This window comes from Panthera uncia, chromosome X (genome assembly GCF_023721935.1).
Source record: "Panthera uncia isolate 11264 chromosome X, Puncia_PCG_1.0, whole genome shotgun sequence".
Lineage (NCBI taxonomy): Eukaryota > Metazoa > Chordata > Mammalia > Carnivora > Felidae > Panthera > Panthera uncia.
Window position 1 is genome coordinate 34,104,151 of NC_064817.1, and position 14,713 is coordinate 34,118,863.

Here is a 14,713-nt window from a genome sequence, read left to right on the forward strand (position 1 = left end):
CACACAAGTCTGCCCTGGGACAGTCTCTGCAACCCAAGGCCTACTGGAAGAGGCAGGCCACATCCAGTCACAAAGAAAGGTCATGTTGGGGCGCCTGGGTGGCTCAGTCGGTTAAGCGTCTGGCTTCGGCTCAGGTCATGATCTCATGGTTCACGAGTTCCGGTTCTGCATCAGGCTCTGTGCTGACAGCTCAGAGCCTGGAGCCTGCTTCGGATTCTGTGTCTCCCTCTCTCTCTGCCCCTCCCCCACTTGCACTCTGTCTCTCTCTGTCTCAACAATAAATAAACATTAAAAAAAAAGAAAAGAAAGGTCATGTTATACCCCTCCCCTGGGCTACCTGTCACCGTGCATTTACATAAGTAGGAGAGGTGGTTTAAGGATCTCTTAGACACGGTCAACTTCAAGGTGACCTGTTGCCTCCTCCTAGACAGCTTGTGCAGTTGTTTTGCCTTCCTTTTGTTTTATTGATTTCCATTTTGTTCATTTATTTTTGGAACAGGTCAGACATTGGCATGGTTCAAACTTCAAAAGGTATCAACGGAAATGTAGAGAAAGCCCCCCACCCTGCTCTCGATCCCCCAGGTCCTCCCCCAAACAGCCAGTTTTATCTGTTTCTTGTGTTTCCTTCAGAAATATTTTCTGTCTGTAGAAGCCAATATACGTATATCTCTAGATTCCCTTCCTCTTTACATAAATGGTAGCATACGTTACACAATGTTCTGCACCTTGATTTTTTTTTTTTTTTCTTCACTTTACAGTATAATCTTTACAATCAATCCAGGGGGCTTTCTGGTCCTATGACAGCTGCAGAGTATTCCATAGTGTGAATGTACTGCAAATTATTTAACCTAAACTCTTGCATCGGTAGGCTCTCTGGTTGTTTGCAATCGTTTCCAATTATGAATAACGCTGTACTGAACAAACTTATAAACAGGACCCAGACAGCTTTTAACAAGCAACTTCTCTTGCCTGGAAACAAATTAACATTCTAACTAAGTAGGCACCCTGCTGTATAAGATAAAGGATGATAAAATACTCTGGAGGACCATAAAAGATAGAACTTACTTTTTAGCTGTCTGGGGGCTGGGGAGAAGAGATGGGTGGGGTGGGAAAGACGGAATCTACACGAGGGGAAATCACAGAGGAATTCATTTGGGAAAAAATTCAGTTACATTGGACTGTGTATAGAATGTACAATAAGGAGGGGGGCAAGTTGTTATTTCAATTAAAAGAACAAACCTCCTCGAACTTAAAAACTCTAGTGTTAACATGGCATTATATATACTGCTGGCCTAAGAATGTAAATATCAGGCACTCCAAAATAAATTACAGACATAATGCAAAATCTGACCCAGTTCTTAGGAACACAGACCATAAAACACTATAATGAAGGCAAAAATCCACATCAAAATCTCCATTGTCTCAGAAAATGGAATTTAAAGAAGTCCCTTCCCTATTCAGCAGCGTCATCACCGGCAAATTAGAATAATGCTCTTCCTGCCCTTTGTCATTAATATATGCTTGCCACTTCTTGGCAAATGTCTCTGGTTTGCCTTTTGGTTGGTGGGTGAAAGGTGATTGTAATGCAGTTAAGGTAGCAAATTTTCCCACAAACAGGCAGTGCAGACATAATATCTTTCCACACTGCACTTGATGCTCTGAATTATTAATTAGGACGTTAAATATATTGCTCAGTGCATGAGGTTATATTTAACTCCATATACTGACAATCTGAGCTTTGCACCTTCCTGGGTTTGAAAATCGGATTTGTAACATACAGGATTTCTTGTGTTTGTTCAGAAAAATCGTATCTGTAACAAGGGTGGAGAATCGTTCCAAGCTGCCCCCAACAGGTGAAAAGTCAATTGAGGTCTGGGATGAAATGTCCACATAGGAACTGGGAAAAGAGCAACATCCACAATTAGTTCCTGGCTCCTGCACTCCCGGGTTCAGTCTTCTCAAAAATTCTGTCGAGAGGTTTTGGGAAAGACTTGAGCTTCCATCAGCCGAACCCAAATTCAGATCTAGATTCTGCCAAAATCTAAGATACAAAAATAGGGGATTAGATCGATAAATTAGGGTACATCCACACAATGAAATATACAATTATTAAGAAAGACGTGTGCAGTTATTCTGTTAAATGGATGGTGCTGCAGCTTTCCATGTAAAGGCAAAACATTGAAATATTAGAAACGTCTGTTGAAATGGGTTTGGAAAATTGCAATACATCCATAATGTTGTGAACTGACAAAGGCCGATTTGGTCAAGGCACTCATTTTTTTTTTTAATGTTTGTTTATTTATCTTTGAGAGAGAGAGAGAGAGAGAGAGAGAGAGAGCACAAGTGGAGAGGGGCATAGAGAGGGGGAGAGAATCCCAAGCAGGCTCTGTGCCATCAGCACGGAGCCCAACTCAGGGCTCGAGCTCACAAACCATGAGATCATGACCTGAGCCGAAATCAAGAGTCGGAAGCTTAAACTGACTGAGCCCCCCCAGGCGCCCGGTCACAATACTCTCATGCCCCACCTTGCCACCGGCTTATGAGGGAAGTGGGTCTCAGGCCCACATCAGCCAGGTATATATTAACAAGCAGGCCTAGCAACACTGGCACAACATCTTCTGTGTATGCAAAAGAGTCCCAGCTCTGTCCTCAAGTGCAAGATTCATTGCAGGTGAAGGCTGTAGTATCCTAGAAGCTGTATTCCGTTAGCCTTGTAGGCTCTGTCAAGCAACCAGAATGTCCAAATTCATGGTTAGGTCAGGCCCCTTTAGAGATCAAGCCTTAGGGGCCACTGAGCACAGCTATACGCCTGCCTGGATTCAACCACCCTGTGCGTGCAAGTGTTAGGAGCATCTCCCAAATAGTTCAGCCGATCCGTATACCTTGAATACCTCTCAATTCAATGATAAGAGCCCCTTTGGAAAAGCATAGCTTAAACTAAATAACACACACATTAGTAACACGCTGCCTATATTTAAAGTATAATACAGGGGTGCCTGACTGGCTCGGTTGGTAGAGCATACGACTCTTGATCTCGGGCCCATGAGTTCAAGCCCCACGTTGGGCATAGAGCTTACTTAAAGAAATATTTACAATAAAGTATAATACAGACACTGTAACACAGACAGCGGAATATTATGCACCTATTAAAAAGAATATATGACATCTCTACATCCTGCATGGGAAGATAGTTGAAACATTTTAAAGTAAAGCAAGCAAGAATATATAACATTTATTTTTATTTAAAAAATAAGAGATATTGGGGTGCCTGGCTGTCTCAGTTGGTGGGGTGTGCGACTCTTGATCTCGGGGTTGTAAGTTCGAGCCCCACGTTGGGTATAGAGATTACTAAAAAATAAATAAAAATCTTTAAAAAAAAGAGAGAGATAGAGGAAAGTCTAGAAAGACATAGAACCTATTGTTACCCCTAGAGAGTGTGATTAGAGGGAAGAGAAGAGGGAACTATCTGCTTTTTTCTTCATGCATTTCTTTATTGTGAATTTTTTATAGTGAGTATGTATTTGATTACATGAATTTTAAAAATGCACACTTTTAAAAACAAGTTTCTTTATTCTTTTTTCAAAATTTATTTTGAGAAAGAGAGAGTGAGCAGGGGAGGAGCAGAAAGAGGGGGAGGGAGAGAGGGAGAGAGAGAGAATCCCAAGCAGGCTCCGTGTTGTCAGCGCAGAGCCCAATGCAAGGCTTGAACTCGTGAACCGTGAGATCATTATCTGAGCCGAAATCAAGAGTCAGAAAAATTCACACTTTTTGTAAAAGGATGTTGAGGAAGAATAACTATGTGGGGAAATGTTTATAATATATTCTTCGGTAAAATGTTTATAATATATTCTTGGGTAGAAGACATTAGATGGTATTATATTAGATGTGACGGCCGTTGTGTCCTCATCTGTACACAAACCCACGTGGCAGGTTGTATTTTCCAAGGATGACCAGGCCAATAAATATCCCAACCCATGGGCTCTTCTTCCAGTGTGACTTTGACAAGCCTCCTATGACAGGTGGCGGGGGAAGTCTGTGTTCCCTCCCCTTAAACCTGGGAAGATCTTTCTACCTGCCTTGCCCGAACAAGTGAGCACAGAGGTGTTATTCAGTGACCTTCTGAGGCTAGCTCATAAAAGGGGATAAGGCTTCCATCTGGCTTTCTCTCCTTGGGAGACACACTTGAGCCATTGGAGTCCTGAGTCACCATATGGGACATCTGGTTGCCCTGAAGCTGCCATGCTAGAATGTCCATGTGGGGAGACCATGTAGAAATAGGGAGGTACCCCGAATTCCCCAGCTGTTCCGGCCCCCAACCTGTTTGAGTCTTCCCGGCCCAGGTGCCATACATGCAAATGTAGAAGCCTTGGAGATGAGGCCCCCTCCAGCCACCATCCGACTGCAACAGCATGGGACACCCCAGACCAGTACCACCCAGCTGAGCTGCTACCAAATTCCTGACCCACAGCAACCCTGGCAGATAATAAATGAGTACCGTTGTTTGAAACCGCTAAGCTTTGGGGTTATGTGTGGGTGTAATAGACACTATACACCCCTTTGAGAGAGCCTGCCACTTCCTCAGCCTGGGACAGGAAGCCTTAGAATCGGTTGGCTCTACACAAGCACCCGCACATACCAACAGTGGTGGGACCCCTGGAGGTTGCCTGAGCTTCATAGGGGTTCTCTGTTTCTCTCTTCCAGAAATTTGGAATGTGAACACTGACACTGAGTCTCCAAGCTTGGGGGCAGTAGATGCTTTAGCTTCAGTTTCTACCTGTGTCCCAGCTTGCAGAGGTTAGCAGAAGGAATCAAACACTCAGAGAGGAGCAGGAAAGAGAGAGATCCTGCAGCCCTAAAAGAAAATGAGAGGGACCTCCTTTCCTATTTTCCTGTCCTGTTCCTGATAGTCTTCCTACCCCTTGGTTCTTCCTTGAGATACCCTTGTAATCATCATCACCATCATCATCATCATCAAAGTTAATGGTGACTGAATTTCACTGTGCCCAACACTGTTCTAAGTGCTCTGCGTGTGTTAACTTTAATCCTCACAAGATGTATGGGGCTGACACCGCTATGGTCCTCATTTTACAGATGAGGAAACTGAGCCCTGAAAGGTAAAGTAACTTGTCCAACAGGCAGTTGAGTGATGCCTTTTTAAAAGTTTGTTTATTACGGGGCGCCGCCTGGCCGGCTCAGTCGGTAGAGCATGCGACTCTTGGTCTCAGGGTTGTAAGTTTGAGCCGCATGCTGGGTATAAAGATTACTTAAAAATAAAATCTTTAAAAAATTTAGAGATTAGAGGGGTGCCTGGGTGGCTCAGTCGGTTAAGTGTCTAACTTCGGCTCAGGTTATGATCTCACGGTTCATGGGTTCGAGCCCCTCATCGGGCTCTGTGCTGACAGCTCGGAGCCTGAAGCCTGCTTCGGATTCTGTGTCTCCCTCTCTCCCTGCCCCCCCTCCACTCAGCACTCTGTCTCTTTCTCTCTAAAAAATAAACATTAAAAAAAATTTTTTTTAAAAACCTTAGAGATTAGAAATGTAGAGATCACTAAAAAAACAAACAAAAAACCTCTCTACACCCAACGTTGGGCTTGAACACATGACCCCCAAATCAAGAATCTCACACTCTTCCAACTGAGCCAACCAGGCGCCCCCCAACAGGCAGTTGAATAACTGAATCTGTGCTCTTATGAGTTCTTTACCCAACACTGTTGTTACGTGCCCTTAGATTCTGCCAATAAAGGACCCCTGTTTTTGTTCAGATCTTAAGGTGAGTAAATTCAGGAGAAGAGGATGGAAGAAAAGAAATCAAAACTCCAAGCTGGATTAGGTAAAAACTGAGGGAGTCTGGAGTATGGGCTTTAGTTAATAATAATGTATTAATATTGGTTTATCAGTTGTGACAGGTATACGACACAAATATGAGATGTCAACAATAGGGGAAACTGGATATGGGACATAGAAGGAACTCCTGGGGCGCCTGGGTGGCTCAGTGGGTCGAGCGTCCGACTTCGGCTCAGGTCATGATCTCACGGATCGTGGGTTCGAGCCCACATTGGGCTCTGTGCTGACAACTCGGAGCCTGGAGCTGGCTTTGGATTCTGTCTCCCTCTCTCTGCCCATCCTCTGTTCATGCTCTGTCTATCTCTCTCTCCCTCAAAAATAAAAATAAACATTAAAAAAAAAAAAACAAATCAGAGGGAACTCTGTACTATCTTTGCAACGTGTCTATAAGCCTAAAACTTTTTTTTTTTTTAATTTTAGAGAAAGAGCGAGTGAGAGAGTGTGAGCTGGGGAGAGGGACAGAGGGAGAGAGAGAGAAGCCTAAGCAGGCTCCATGCTCAGTGCAGAGCCCGACACGGGCTCAATCCCACAATCCTGGGATTATGACCTGAGCCAAAATCAAGAGTCAAATGCTTAACTGACTGAGTCACCCAGGCGCCCCTAAGCTTAAAGCTATTCTAAAATAGAAAATATCCTGGGGCATATGGCTGCCTCAATCACTAGAGGGTGTGACCCTTGATCTCGGGGTTGTGAGTTCAACCCCATGTTGGTCACCCAGAGACAGGTCTGACTGCAGAGGAAAAGAGAGAGTCAACCAAGAAGTCCGAATGCAGGCTGAGTTAGGACTGTCAAGCTGGGTCTGATCCACCCTTCTCTCCCCAACCCCAGCTCCACACCTAGCCCAGGACACTTGACGCCCAGACAGGGCCACACGTGAGCGCACGGACGGTGCAAAACCAGGCTCCGATGCTCCCCTCTCGACTCTCACTAATCTCGCTAACGACCGGGAGTGGGTCAGTACAAGGCACCCCACACGCTGCTGTGTGCAGGGTTCTTGGTGTGGTCCTCCCGAGGGTGAGGGAGGGTATCGCAGCCTGGAGATTTTTCATTCATAAGTCATCGCGTTCATAAGGGGAAGTAGCTGCCAGAAGTGATGAGAGAAGACAGAGCACAGTTGGTTTCCTGATGCTGGTAATGGATCGGTAATGACCAATTCACGCTTCTCAGTCTAGACTCTTTCCCCTTATGGTCAGGACGATGGATGCCCAATGGCTGGCTGGAGCTAGGAGTGTGGTCTCCCAAGGGATTGGGGAGCGGATAGGGGCTTGAAGGCATTGCTGGAAGCTTTAAATAGCTGTAGAGGTGGGGGAGGAGGGAGGAGGCAGTGAGTAGGTCAGGGGAGAGGATGGTCAGGCAGGTCTGAGGGCCCAGCTGAGAGCCAATCCTAGGGGTAGGGGCATTTCCACAGCAGCAATCAGCAGCCTGTTATAGGAAGAGAAGGCAGGCAGCTACATGGTTCCAGGATCAGGGTTTTGTCTAATAGGTCCAAGAGAAGACAGAGAGGAAAGGGAATCGGGGCACGTTTAAGAGAAAGAGTGAGGAGGGATAGTCCAGAGACAATCTTGAAAACACTTGTGGCCGAGGCATGGTCTTGCCCTGTTTTTTGGTTTTTTTCTGAATCTTGTTTTTTTCTTTAAATGTTTATTTATTTAACATTTTATTCAAATGTTTATTTTTGAGAGAGAGAGACAGAGAGAGAGGAAGGAGCAGAGAGAGATGGAGAGAGGGAATCCCAAACAGGCTTCCCATTGTTAGTGCAGAGCCAGACATGGGGCTCGATCTCACAAACCATGAGATCGTGACCTGGGCCAAAATCAAGAGGCGGCCGCTTAACTGTTTGAACCACCCGGGTGCCCCTGCTTTGTTTCATCTTGGTTTTTTTTTTCTTAAAGTAATTTCTACGCCCAATGTGGGGCTTGAACTCATGACCCCGAGATCAAGAGTCACATGTTCTTGAGCCAGCCACGCATCCCAGTCTTGCCCTAATTTTGCCTTTGTAAAGATCTGGAAATTGAATTTACTGTGATCACTTCACTAGCAGAAGATTCCTTCCATTTCATTCTTCACAGATAAGTAGAAGCCATCATTTGTTAATTTGTTCACTCATTCATTCGTCCCTATATCCAATGTTGTGTTTGCAATGTGCTCTGTGAACATGGGTCCCTGCTAACATAGAGGTGAGCCATATGAAAGGAAGCTTTTTCCCCTCTCTCCCCGCAAATAGGACATAAATTCTCAGCTTATTTCCCCAAGGTTCAGCTCTAAGTTAGCAGAGCCCAGAGTTCACAGAGCACATTGTAAGTGTACAATGTTGGACACACGAATGAATGAGTGAGTGAATGAACAAACTAAATGAACAATGGCTTTTATTCACGTTAGTTTCGATATGATCATCCACTAGGTGCAAAGTGTGAATACTCTAAAAATATTTCAGGTATAATTTGCATGTAAAATGTATGAATCTTAAGTGAACAGCTTATTGTATTTTCATTTATGTATAGCCTCCATATAACCACCATCCAGATCAAGATATAGAATATTTCCATCACCCTAAAAGTTTCCCTAAACCCTTTATGAGTCTACCTCCCTCACCCTCAGAGATAATGAATATTCTGACTTCTATCATAGATTCAGAGGACACAGTGTTTTTGATTAGAGTTTTCAGGGGAGTTGGAGAGAACTATCCTAAAGTCACTGTAGTTAGTATCCAGTGGCTCAATGAGATAAAGTGCCCACTAAAGCTTGGAAATGAGATTGCCATGTCTTGGGGCGCCTGGGTGGCTCAGCTGGTTAAGCATCCAACTCTTGATTTCAGGTCAGGTCATGATCTCATGGTTTGTGAGTTCAAGCCCCGCATCGGGCTCTGCCCTGCATCAGGCACTGACAGTGCAGAGCCTTCTTGGGATTCTCTGTCTCCCTCTCTCTCTCTGCCCCTCCCCCACTTGCGTGTGTGTGTGTGTGTGTGTGTGTGTGTGTATGTGTGTGTGTGTGTGTGTGCGCGCGCACGCGCGTGTACACACACATTTTCTCTCTCTCTCTCTCTCTCTCAAAAATAAATAAACATTAAAAAAAAAGATTGCCACATCTCAGTCAGGGTTTAATCAGGGAAACAGACATGGTGGGGAGTATGGAAGGGGGTGGGGAGCTCTCATGAACGGAGAGGTATGGTCTGTGCAGTCACCCCAAAAAAGTGGCTTATTACAGTGCCCTGTTAGTCTGACACAAATATCCAGCCTACCCAGGGAGTATATTCCAGCTGTGGAGATGGGCACAACAGAATGCCATGCGTTAAATATTTGCTCTGATTGCAAACTCACCAAGTTGATTTTGCATAACTAGGATTCCTGTGGCACTTCCATTTTTGGAGAGAATACACTGACCCGGTTGATATGAATATGCAGATTACCACATGCTTATACCTCATTGTAAATTAACAAAATGCTGTTTTCAACATTAAGATCTTCCAAGTTTTTTTGTTTTAGGTCATTGTCATAAAGTCAGATTCACTCTTGAGACAGTGACAGAACAGGGGTTCTCAGGCTGGAAGGCTGAGGGCTAGATTCTGTCCTGTGGTGAACTCCCACGATAGATACCACCTCTAAGATGCCAACCGAACTTTCTTTGGAAACTTCCACACTCACTGAAGACATGTTTTGTAAACACAAGATTCTCCAAACATACACTGAAATCACATACAGGGGCGCCTGGGTGGCTCAGTCGGTTAACCATCAGACTCTTGACTTCGGCCTAGGTCATGATCTCACGGTTTGTGAGTTCAAGCCCCGCATCAGGCTGTCTGCTCTCAGCACAGAACTCACTTTGGATGCTCTGTCCCCCTCTTTCTCTGCCCCTCCCATGCTCGTGTTCTCTCTCTCTCTCTCAAAAATAAATAAAACATTAAAAAAAAAAAGAAAATCACATACAAACAATTCCTACCAAGTCAAAGGAAGATACATCTTCTTAAGGTTCAAAAAAGCAAACTAGATTTTTTAAACCTTTTTATGGTAAAATATAACACACAAACATACAATATCAATGTTCAGAATATGGATAATTATGAACTGAACACTAGTGAAATAACCACCATCTAGGTCATTAAGAAACAGCCAGCACCCCCACATCCTTGTGCATGTCCCCTTTAGACACATCCCTGTCCCTACCATCCCATGCATAGGTAACCACTATTAGATTTTTATGATAATCACTTCCTTGCTTTTCTGTATACTTTGAACGCCTATGCTATATCCCTAAACAATATACGTTCTTTTTGCCTGTTTTGGAACGTTACATAAATGGAATCACATTGTTCATTTCTTATTTACATTTATGTATAATATAATATATATGATATATAATATATATTATTCGTATTTCTTAATTTTCATTGTGGTAAAGTATCCCATTGTATGGAATATACCACAGTTTGTTATCCATTCTATTGTTAATGAACATTTAAATTGCTTCCAGTTTTTGGCAATTATGAATAGTGACCAAATGAATGTTATGAACATTTTGTACGTGTATTCTGGCACATGTAAGTGCATATTCCTATAATATTTAATACATGGAATGGAACTGCTGGGTCACAGGGCATGTATATCTTCAACTTTAATAGAATAGGCAATGTTTTAAAATTTTTCTTTAATGTTTTATTTATTTTTGAGAGAGAGAGAAAGACAGAGCACAAGCATGGGGAGGGGGGGAAGCAGAGAGAGAGGGAGACACAGAATCCAAATCAGCCTCAAAGCTCTGACCTGTCAGCATACAGCCCGATGCAGGGCTTGAACCCACGAACCGTGAGATCATGACCTGAGCCAAAGTTGGATGCCCAAGAGACTGAGCCACTCAGGCATCCCAGACTAGGCAATATTTTTAAAAAATCATTGTACTTGGGGCACCTGCCTGGCTCAGTCAGTAGAGCACGGGACTCTTGATCTCAGGCTCGTGAGCTCAAGTCCCACGTTGGGCATAAAGCTCAGTTAAAAAATTTTTTTTTAAATCATTGTACCAATTTATGCTCTTACCAACATGTTATGAAAGTTTCCGTTGATTCACATCCTTGTCTACACTTGGCATGGTCAGACCTTTTAACTTTTGCCCATCTAGCAGTGTGTTGTAATTTCCCCTGGTTTCAAATTTGCATTTCCCTAACTACTAACGAGGTTGAGTGGTTTTTTTATATGTAGATTTACTGGCCTTTTGGATTTCCTCTTCTGAAAAGTATCTGTTCAAGTCCATTTTTCTATCAGGCTTTTTCTTTCTTCTTTTTTTAAATATTTATTTATTTATTTTGAGAGAGAGAGAGAGCGCGCAGGTGCAGGCAGGGGAGGGGCAGAGGGAGAATCCCACACAGATTTTGAGCGGTCAGTGCAGAGCCTGACATGGTGCTTGATCACACGGAACCGTGAGATTAAGACCTAGGAGCCAAAACCAAGAGTCTGACGCTTAACTGACTGAGCCACCCAGGCACCCCAGGCTGACTTTTTCTTATTGATTTGTAGGAGTAATTTATATAGTCTGGATACAGCTTATCTTTTATTTTCCCATTTTGTGGTTCGTATTTTCTTCTTCTTCTTCTTCTTCTTCTTCTTCTTCTTCTTCTTCTTCTGTTTATTTATGTGAGAAAGAGAGAAAAGGGAGAAGGTGCAGAGAGAGAGGGAGACAGAGGATCCGAAGCAGGCTCCATGCTGACAGCCTGATGTGGGGCTCAAACTCACAGATTGCAAGATCATGACCTGAGCCGAAGTCAGACGCTTAACCAACTGTGCCACCCAGGCACCGCTGTGGCTTGTATTTTCATTTACTTTACTTTCTGGATTTTTTTTATTGACTTTATTTTTTATTTTTATTTTTTTAATGTTTATTTTTGAGAGAGAGCGTGCGAGCGCATGAGTGGGGGAGGGGCAGAGAAAAAGGGAGACAGAATCCAAAGCAGGCTCCATGCTGTCAGCGCAGAGTCTGATCGGGGGCTCGAACTCACGAACCATGAGATCGTGATCTGAGCCAAAACCAAGAGTCGGACGCTTAACAGTTTTAGATTTAGAGAAAAACTGAGAAGATATACAGAGAGTTCCCATATGCCTCACACCCAGTGTTCTCTATTATTATCATCTTACATTAGTATGGCACATTTGTCACAATTAATGAACCAATATTGACATATTATTCGGTAGAATCCATACTTTACTCAGATTTTCTTTTTCAGTTGCAGGATCCCATCCAGGAACTCACATTACATTGTCATGTCTCCTTAAGTTCCTCTTGGCTGTGACAGTTTCTCAGACTTTCCTTGTTTTTATGAACTTGAGAGTTTTGAGCAGTACTTGTCATCAGATATTTTGTAAGATGTCCCTCAGTTGGGATTTGTCTGATATTTTTCTCATGAGTAGACCGGGGTTATGGGTTTGGAGAGGTAGGCCATAGAGGTAAAGTGCCATTTTCATCACATCGTATCAAGAGTACACACGTGGTTTGTCACTATTGCCATTGACCTTGATCACCTGGCTGAGGTAGTGTTTGTCAGGTTTCTCCACTGTAAAGTCCCTCTCCCCTCACCCCATCTCCTCCCCTTTCCCATTCTGTATATGGTATCTTTTGAAAAGAAAAAAAAATTTTAATTTTTTAATGTTTATTTTTGAGAGAGACAGAGTGCGACTGGGAGAGGGGCAGAGAGAGAGGGAGACACAGAATCCGAAGCGGGCTCCAGGCTCTGAGCTGTCAGCACAGAGCCCGACCTGGGGCTCGAACTCACAGACCATGAGATCATAACCTGAGCCAAAGTCGGACGCTTAACCAACTGAGCCACCCAGGCGCAGCTGAAAAGAAATTCTTAATTGAGTGGGGACTGCACGTTCCGGGGGCATGGCATGATCTTGGGCTCCACAGGGCTCCTGGATGGCTGATTTGCAGGGACCGAGCCACCTCAAAATGCTGCCTCTGGGATCGCTCAGAACTTCCTGCTGAAATTAATGGGTCAGGGGGACAGAATGAGGGAAACAAACTGAACTATGTATTCTTTCAAATCTGAATCCTGGACCTCTCCTTTGAAAATTCAACAGCAAAGCATCAGCCACCTTTGTCTACTGGTTTGTCTCTGAGAATCCTCCCCTCAGGGCAGCGAATGACAGGAGTCTTGGCTATCTCGCCTGGGAGGAGAGGTGGGACGGAGGTGGAGGGGGCTTCTTTTAGGCTAAATGCGGGTCACTAGTTCCTGTATTATCCTGACACACATATATCTACCTCTAAATGCTTCAACGAGAAAGTTAACCGCACATCCCTGATTGTTTACCAAGCGCAAAAGATGGAATCGGAGGGGCTACACTGAGGGAGCAGAACTGCTGACGATTCAAAATGTGACCTTGAGTACCTACGCCCTTCCCCGGGTTTCAATCTCTCAATCTGTGAAACAAAGAGAAAGCTTCCTACAGTGTTTATCTTGCTGGATTCCAAGGCTATAAGGAGCAGTGATGCCCCTTGGAGACCTCAGAGGAAAGGGGGCTTTAAAGGATAAGCTATTCACCCCTCACTCAAAGAAGGATGCTATTTCTCAAGACACAGAGTATGGAAAGATGGTAGAACTTTGAGGTTTGCTTGCGGGGAGGGGAAGGAAGAGGGACTTATTTTATGTTCCTGTCTATTTCGAACACTTTTGGTTTTTTTCAAATTAAAATAAGAATGTCCTAGAACTCTTTCAAGAACAGAAAAATTCACTCCTTTTCCTGTTTCTTTTTTTTATTTTTATTTTTTATTATTGTTTTTTTAATGTCTTTCTTTTTGAGACAGAGAGAGACAGAGGATGAACGGGGGAGGGTCAGAGAGAGGGAGACACAGAATCTGAAGCAGGCTCCAGGCTGTCAGCACAGAGCCCAACGCGGGGCTCGAACTCACAGACTGCGAGATCATGACCTGAGCCAAAGTCGGCCGCTTAATCGACTCAGCCACCCAGGTGCCCCTCCTTTTCCTGTTTCTTTAGGCTGGATGAAATGGCGGGAGTTCTCCACTTTTAGCTGATTATGCTCCTAAATAAGGTTTATTTTTTCTTTCAGGGCCTTTGGTTAAGAATGTGTTCTTGGGTATGAAGCAAGATGGACAAAGAATACAATTTTAGTTGATGCAAAGAGAAATGATTCCATCATGCGTAAAAATGAATTTTTAGGGGTGGCAAGGTGGCTCAGTTGGTTAAGTGTCTGACTCTCGGTTTCAGCTCAGGTCATGATCTCACGGTTTCATGAGTTTGAGCCCCGCATCGGGCTCTGTGCTGATGGTGTGGAGCCTGCTTGGGATTCTCTCTCTTTCTCTCTCTCTCTCTGCCTCTCCCTCTCTCTCAAAATAAATAAACTTAAAAAAATTTTTTAAATTAATTTTCAAAAAATGATTAAATTCTTATCGATCTTTTTTTTTTTCCAAGCCAGTCATTTCAGAGTTGATGCTTTGGGAATTAGCTGCTTTAGACATTTTGAGGAATCTAGTAATTTCACATCCCTAATGGAAAAATTTCCCTTCCCCTTTCAGATTTCTTTAAAGTCACTTTTGTGTAAATTCTCCTCTGAAAGAATGCAAATTTGAGAGTCAAAAGTTTCCTGAAGTTGAACGAGGAGATTCAGATTCCATTCTATAAATTGAGAGTGGCTTTGGTGAGTATAGTGGGTTCCATAAATTGAAACCCAAGTATTTGGGTATTTGGGGAGTGTTCTGATTCCAGTTTTGAGTAGGGCAAATTTTTCCTGGGGTAGGTCTGCTACCTGAACAACTCCTGGGATCACTGCTTCCAACTCACCTCTTTTTTTTTTTCCCCCTTCAATTAATCCCAAGAAGAAAATGGAAACGGGAAATGTAAACAGTGGGGTATTTTACCCCCAACAAGTCTGTC